The following is a 7,618-nucleotide window of genomic DNA, read 5'->3' on the forward strand; positions in this document are numbered from 1 at the left end:
ATCAATTTACACAATTCACTCATTTGACAAACATATTGTGAGATTTATAATTATATCTATTCATAAGTAAATTAATTTAGACTTTTTATTAAGATTACTTTTGAAAATTATCTATTTATCAATTCTAACGCATGTGTATACTTCAAATGTCATGTGAACAAAATGGACGGTTAGAATTGATAGAATAGATTGATATATTCACAAAAAGTAGTGTCTTATATTAGTTCAGAGTTTTAATTGATCAATTCCATTGATGTAGCTATTATGGGTTTAATAGTCAATTTTTTTTAGTATTGTGATTTTATTTATTGTGCTTTTTAATAGTAGTTTTTATTTATTCTCTAAGATATACCAATCGAACGATACAATAGACGTAAATTGGATTTTTCATAGATAAATTAAAATTAGGATCTATTTAGTAGAGGATCTAGATTTTGTTTTATGTTGTAGATTTACTTTTTGGAAAAAGAGTTGATGAACCTTTTGCCTCTCGAGGTCTACACTATGGTTCCCTAATGAGGGCTAGCACAACGAAAGACAACCATGAGATAAAGAGTCTACGATCTACTATCCCTTGTGAGTTCAACACATATATGTTTGGTAGATAATTTTCAAATTTTGTTTCTGAAAACCGTTTTCAGATTTTGTAATTCAAACGGGGAAAATTATAAAAACAACATTCTTATGTTTTCATTGTATCCAGATTTTCAATTTTCAATTTTGCAATGCAAAATTATATTAAATAAAGATAAAAACATTTAGAAATATAATGTCATATTATAAGCTCAATTCATTTTTTTAAAAGTATAGTATATATTATGTAATGTTTTATAAATGATGTAATATTATAAAATAATAATTGTATAATTTTTTTTAACATAAGTCATATTCGTAGATAAATTAATAATAGTTTATTGTCAACTAAATATTAGTGAGTAACTACAACTAGTTTTATAATGTACAAATACATAGTATTAGACACATTTTAAACAAAAATTTAAATTAGAATTCAATTTATGAATCTGCTATCAAATACATCATATCTGAAAAATATGAAATGCAACCCCATTTTCATTGAATCCATTGTTTTTAAATTCTCTACCATACACATCCTTAGCTTTTAATATACTTAAATTATACCGTTTTACTTTTCATCCTACAAAGGTAGGTTGACAAATGTAACTAACTAATTTTTTTAGTACAATAATTGCAGAGGTGGAAAATTGAACTTTCGATATCTTAGATCAAAGCGGGTATAAGTACCATTGAACCAAGCTCACTTTGGCAATGTAACTAGTTAATTGCGTCAATATACATAAACTGTTTAATGAGACTGTCACAATGTGATTGTCTTCTAATAATCGTTGAACGGTAGATTTAAAAATATATTTGTCTCATGAAAATTATTGGATTTAAAAATGAAATATTTTTACAATTTATCCCTGTTATATCTAACGATGTAAAATTATTATTCACGTAGCGATGACTCAAATAATTTTTAGTCAATGTGGTAGGACAATCATCGTAACTCTATAGACAAATAAAAGTTACCTACATTCTAACTCCGTGCAACACACAATATCTTTGACACGTGCTGGATAAGTACCACACACGTGTAATGTTCCTTGTGTGCGTATTTGTAGCTCGTTAAGATAATCGTCTATTTGTAGCTCCTCGACTAGACCTTAACTAGAATCTTGCTTTAACAACTTTATTTATCATCGAATGTATATGTGCCTTGAAATCTAATGAAAATATTTGAATTATTGAGTTTCTTTGGTGGATAATTTGAAAATAAAGATTAAATGAAAACAAAATTATATTTTATGTTTCAAAAATGTGTTTGGTATGAGATTTCAGAAATTAGATTCTGATTTAAACAATTGTAAATTTATTGTAGTTATACACTAAATATCCATTGGCAATAAATTATTATTGATTTATTTATAAACATGTTTTAAGTTAAAAAAATTATGTAATTATTGTTTTGTAATATTATATAATTTATAGGAAAATTGAAATTTAAATCCCTACGGTTTGGAGTAGGTTAAAATTTAGGTTTTGTGATTTATAATTAGAATTTACCTCCGATGTTTGATTAAAGTTTCATAATTAATAGTTCTTATAGTAGGGACTATTTAAGATGATTTTAAAAAAAGGACTATATATGAAGTTAATCCAAAACATAAGAACAAAAGTCTGAATTCTAAAATCAACTTTATCAAAACCATGGAAACAAACTTGGAATTTTGACATAATTTAATGGAAAAAAATACATTTTTGGTCCATAAATTTTTAAGAATATATGCATTTGGTCTCTAATATTTTAAATTGGCGAATTTGATCCCTACGTTTTCAAGAATATGATTAAAATGTCGTTGTACTTAATAAAACTATTAAATTTAATCATTAAGTTGATTAAATGCTGACATGGCAAGATGGGATGAAAAAAAAAAACATTTTTAATATTTTTCCTCTTCCCTCTTCTCCTCTCTCTCTAATTTAAACAAAATTCCTCTATCTCATGCCAAACCTCCATTTTCTTCATCCAATTCTCAAACACATGGCCCCCTTTACTTCTTGTTACTCAGTAAGCACCCCTTCTTCACATTCCACAAACCAAGCAAGGGCTCAGAGCCACAAACTACCAAGCTTTGACCTCGCCGAGTATAGTATGACACTTTGAATCCCGCATTCACCATATTATTTAGAATTGAAATAGACCCACAACAAATTTTGTATACGGCAAAAAAACAAATCAATGCACTTACATTTCAGGTAGATGTAAAATTGCATAATACTCCAGATTGAGACTTTATACAAGAAGGAAATATGAACTAATAGCAGTATGGACTGAACCAAATGGAGATACAAGTTCACAATCGAAGTTAAAAGAAATGGAGCTATACCCATCAGAAAAATATTTCTGATTAGCATCAAAGTAAGAGATGAATTGATGGGATTGCTTGATATTTTGGTTGTGAATCAGAATAAGACAAGAGGAGAAGAAAGAAGAGGGAAAATATTAAAAAGATATATGTTTTCTATGTCATCTTGCCATGTCAACATTTAATCAATTTAATTATTTTATGAAGTAGAGAGACTTTTTAAACCCATTTTTGAAAACTCAAGGACCAAACTAGCCAATTTAAAACATTAGAGGCCGAGTGCACCTATTCTTGAAAACTCATGGGCCAAAAAGATATTTCCTCCTAATTTAATTTATAATACACATAATACATATTTTATTTAAATATAATAATAATAAATTGAGTTTATAACATGACATACTATATTTCTAAGGGGTGTTTGGGACATTGAGTTGATATAAGATGTTGAAATTCATATGTATAGGGAGTTTAGATGTCTGTGGAGTTTATATGTTTGTGTTTGGGAGTGCAAATTTACATAACATAAATTAGAGTCAATTAGCTTTGCCCAACATGCGTATGCAATACCTTATTCTTAACGGCGGAGGAATGGATAGACAATTGTTTGTTTTCTGAATATCATTAATGAAAAGATCTATAAAGGTCAACTGATCATCCTCATCCAGACCCTCAACTTGGTTGACCTGTTCAATGACTTCTTGTCACCTCCCAAACTCTAATTCATATTTCTCTTTTTGCCATTGAACAAGTTTCTCCATTTGAGTTTCTTGGACGTCCGTCGTTGTTCGTACAATATCAAGCATTTCAAATTGGAAGGGAGTTCTCTTGCGTTTGCTTCCTCTCGTATCATTGCTCGGTCCGACAAACTCACTGGTAGGTGTCCCTAAAAAAACCTCATCTATGCCATCAATTGTCGGTATATCCACATTAGGTAGATTTCCTTGGTGCTCATGAGCATGTGATCCCAACCCAACATCTGCCATATGTTCAACTGTTTCAAATGCTTGATCATGAGGAGTCTGAAAACCTTCATCAGTAGCCATATCCTTCCCAAACATGTAGCACAGTTCATCATAGTACGTAATGGTTTGTGTTGCATTCCCTTCTTGTACGAATGGGACTACAAATGAAAATACATTATCTTATAAGAAGGATAAAAATGATATTTTAGTATACTACAATATATTATCGTATCCAAACCCATAAATCAAAGGCGTCATTGTCTGTATCCACACATTTGTACTTTTCGTTCCAACCAAAGCCACTATATTTACTTCTCATTAATGGTTGTATACTGTCACTTTAGGAATCTAACGTTGCACTCTATTGTTGATGCCCCTATACCAAAATTAGGAACTTTCTTGTGTAACATCTGTTCCAGTTGTTGCAAGTAGCCATACTTGAAAGTCCCATTATCAACCCTCCAATCATTCCGGATTAGGTGCAGCAATAGCTCAACTAACTTTACATCTTCAACTTTTGACCATGTGTGTTTCTTGATCTTCTCTCAACTTGTCATTAAGCTACATGTATGCGTATATCTAAACTTAATTATAATTTGGGAACATATAGAAAAACTAACTTATGAGTATGAATAATGTAAGACTACTTTCATTGTTCACAATAACCAAGTAGCACAATAGTACATAAACAAATAGAAAAAGTTTGAACGATAATATAAAATAAGTTTTAAAAAAGTGCCAATTGATGATGAGAGAGAGTTTGAACGATAAAATATTTCTTCATGGTGCTTATTCTCATGCATCGAACATTCGACTCGCTAAGTCAGTCTTGAAGTTAGTCCATTTGTTAGATGTTTCAATTAATTGTATATTATCGTTGTCAATTCCGATGGATGTAGAGTCTCCCTCCTCTGGTGTTTCCAATAGAAGATATTAAAAGCAGGCAACAACGTCAGATCACACTTTACCAGAGCTCATTGTCGCTGCCAGGGAAACTCCGAATACAGGCCATCCTAATTCTGCCTGGATCCGGTATCATAAGTCATATCGTTTCGACTTTTTCGGGTAAACCGGTTTTCGGTTCAGTGCCATCATCTTCTGTCTTTTTAGGTTTCAGCAAATTTATGTCTAAGATAATTGGTATGGAAAATTGGACATGACATTGGAAGTAAAATGAGATATAACTAATTAATCCAAGAAATGAATTTCACCAGCAAACCATCAATACAATTAAAAAATGGAACATGACACTGGAGTTAGAAAGAAACAGACCCAATTAATTAAACCTATGAATTTCACTCAACAAACAAGTAATAAAGGTGAAAAATGGAAGATGAGATTGGAACTAGAATGAAACAAAACAAATTAATCAAAAGAATGAAGTTCTCGTAGGAAACAAGTGATAAATGTGAAAAATAGTACATGACATTAAATTTAGAATGAAACAAAACCAATTAATCAAACAAATGGAGCTCACTGAGCAAATAGAAATCGAAAAATAGAACATGGAATAAGCAAGTAGTATAAAGCATAACCAATTAAACAAACGTTGGCATTGGAATGCAACATAAAATGGAAGTAAAACGGGACAGGGAACCATTTTGTCAAAAAAAAAAAAATAAATAAAAACAAAACAAAAAAAGGATGAAAAATCAAGTATGGAATGAGATGGAAAGTCAGGACAGACAATTAACTCTCCATTTTTTAAGAAATAATCATGTACCAGAAGTACTCATCATCGGCTGGTAAGGGCTAAAAAAGAAATCTAAGTTGGACGGTTATTCTCCTTTACTATGCTCTAATGACTTCAACCAGCCCCTTATCGTGCGTTCGAAGATCGAAAACCAAAAAAACATCAAAAACCAAAAATGACAAGTCGATCGAGTTATGGATGAACGTAGGACCATCGAAGTGGTAATGGATTTGGTTGAGGTTTTCATTGAACGGTGAGGAAGAAAGTGGGATTGAAAAGGTTCGAAAGGGTCATATCTAAAAATCAACAAACTTTACCAAAAAAATAATCGACATAAATTGATAGATCTGAAAGTATATGGGTGAAAAAGTAACATGCATTGACGAATGGAGATGAAAATCAGACGGAGAAAGCTTTAGATAGGACTGATCTGAAGGGAAGACTGAAGGTCCCGTGAGGAGGAAGAGATAACATTTGAGAGTGAAGAGATGAGGAAAGAATGCACGCGTGATGAAAGATAAGGGATGAGTGAAGAGTTGATTGAGAGAGATGAGGGAAGATGGAGATGAAGGAAGAGTACGAGAGATAAGATGTTTGCCAAACACTATTTTTAACTCATCATGGTTGGATAAATTAAATGGGTGAGAAATCATGTTGGACTCCCAAAAATATGGTATTAAATATCATATCAACCCATCTCATGTTGGGCTCTCAAACAACTCTTAAACATTTTTATCTTTATTTAATACAATTATGCATTTTAAATTTTAAAACATAAATTTTGGAGACAAAAAAAACATAAAAATGTTGTTTTCAGAAGTAGCACTATTGGACTACAGAATCTGAAAATAGTTTTCAGAGATAGAATTTGGGTTGTCTACCAAATATATATTTGCTGAATTAAGTGATTTTGAAAATATAAAATAGAATATGGATTTCGAAGGCCCTAAGAAGAGGAAAAAGTTTAAATTTTGAATAAAAGAATTAATAAAATTATTAGGTTGCCCAACAACTTTTAATTAGAGATGTCCACGGGGCAGGGTAGGTTAGGGCCGGGATGACTTCCTCGTCCCTCATCTCCGCTACTCATTTCATTCTCTATCTGCGCGGAATTCCCCACGGAGAATTTGCGGGGATCAGATTTCCCACGAGGAATTTTTCTCTGTTCGGATATTTTTAGAAAATAATAATAATTATAAAAAACTTAAATCACCATATCAATTTTTTTTTTTACTTAAATAGTTAAATATCTCCCTCAAATGTAACAAATATATTATTAAAATGTTTAATTTTCATAATTTCCAAAAGTTAAAATTTAAATATTATAATAATATATCTTAATCTCTACTTAATACAAAATAAATATATCAAATTAAAAATTATATAATAATTAATTTTATATATATATATAAACCTAGTTCAATATATAGTATAATTAAAACGTTATATAAGAATTAGATATGTATATGTGTATATATATATATATATATTATTTAAAATCTTTATATAGAAAGTATGTATAATTGGGGCGGGTGGGGTCGGGGAATGTGGAATGTATTTCTATCCCCGTTTAGCCAATGGGAAAAATTTTCTCCCTGTTCCCTCCCCATTCCCCGTTTAATCAGGATTTTGCACCCCATGGACCCCGAGCCTTCGAGTTAAATGAACATCTCTACTTTTGATGATCTATTTAGCATCAAATTTGTTTTATTTTATTTCTTTATTGAATGAAATCTTGGACTAATTCCCTCCTTTTTCCTTAGATTTTCCCACTTTATTCACCCAATCAGGTACATTCACGTGTCCATAAAGTAGTATCTTGTGGAGATATTTTACGTGGCAAAATATTAATGGCTGTTTGATTTGCATGTGGCAAATACTGGATTATTGCCCTCGACAATTTTGTTGAAAATCTACCACCCTCAGAATCCAACGGTCTAAAACCTATACGAGGCTCGCTTCTATGAATTCACACCGTTGGATCACATCGAATTGTTTTCACCGTTAGATTTAAGCATAGGCGTTAATCGCACCGTTCAATATTTACAAAATTGAAATTTCAAAATCTCGGA

This window comes from Benincasa hispida, chromosome 6 (genome assembly GCF_009727055.1).
Source record: "Benincasa hispida cultivar B227 chromosome 6, ASM972705v1, whole genome shotgun sequence".
NCBI lineage: Eukaryota > Viridiplantae > Streptophyta > Magnoliopsida > Cucurbitales > Cucurbitaceae > Benincasa > Benincasa hispida.